The sequence below is a fragment of the Pteropus alecto genome, unplaced genomic scaffold (genome assembly GCF_000325575.1).
Source record: "Pteropus alecto unplaced genomic scaffold, ASM32557v1 scaffold202, whole genome shotgun sequence".
In the NCBI taxonomy this organism is placed as follows: Eukaryota; Metazoa; Chordata; class Mammalia; order Chiroptera; family Pteropodidae; genus Pteropus; species Pteropus alecto.
In genome coordinates this window covers 497,845-498,562 of record NW_006432451.1, presented here as the reverse complement: position 1 = coordinate 498,562, position 718 = coordinate 497,845, and the positions used below count along the sequence as shown (strand labels likewise).

The following is a 718-nucleotide window of genomic DNA, read 5'->3' as shown; positions in this document are numbered from 1 at the left end:
ATTTTATTTTTTTAACATGTGTCTGTGTAATTTTCCCAACACCACTTACTGCAGAGACTGTCTTTACCCCATTGTATAGCCATGCCTCCTATGTCATAGATTAATTGACCATATAAGTGAGGATTGATTTCTGGGCTCTCCATTTTATTCCATTGATCTATATATATGTTTGTTTTCGCCAGTACCATACTGTTTTCGTTATTGCAGCTTTGTCTTTTTTTTTTTTTTAATCCCTACAGCACCTAGTCTTCCAAGGTGGTCTCCCATCCGAGTACTAACCAGGCCCAACCCTGCTTAGCTTCCAAGATCAGACAGGATTGGGCTTGTTCAGGGTGGCATGGCTGTTCATTATTGTAGCTGTGTGTAGTATAGTTTGAAATTGGTATAAATTTTAGTGAAACATTTATTCAAACTCTCCACATCTTCACAGACATCACTACCTTTGTTACTAAAACCATGTTTCAAGTTACTGACTACAATTTTCAGTTATTCACTTCCTTACAAGCTGAAATAGAGCACTTTAAAAAATCTGCAAATATTACTCTCACTAGAAATTTTATTTGAAGCCACAGGAACCCATTCATATAACATTAGGAGAGGTGCCATCCTATTTGTGATCTCCCTAACATTCCAAGGCTTTTATTGCATTGCTTTCTAAATGATCTCCAAAGGCCTTTTTCAGTGGCAGCTACCTCTTGTATGAGATCACACACTCTAG

The 718-nt window shown here is 37.3% G+C and overlaps 1 pseudogene; it reads right to left on the bottom strand.

Annotated features, from left to right (window-relative positions):
• Positions 1-230: 230 nt before the first annotated feature.
• On the bottom strand, positions 231-349 carry LOC112476146 (annotated as a pseudogene).
• Positions 350-718: the final 369 nt, after the last annotated feature.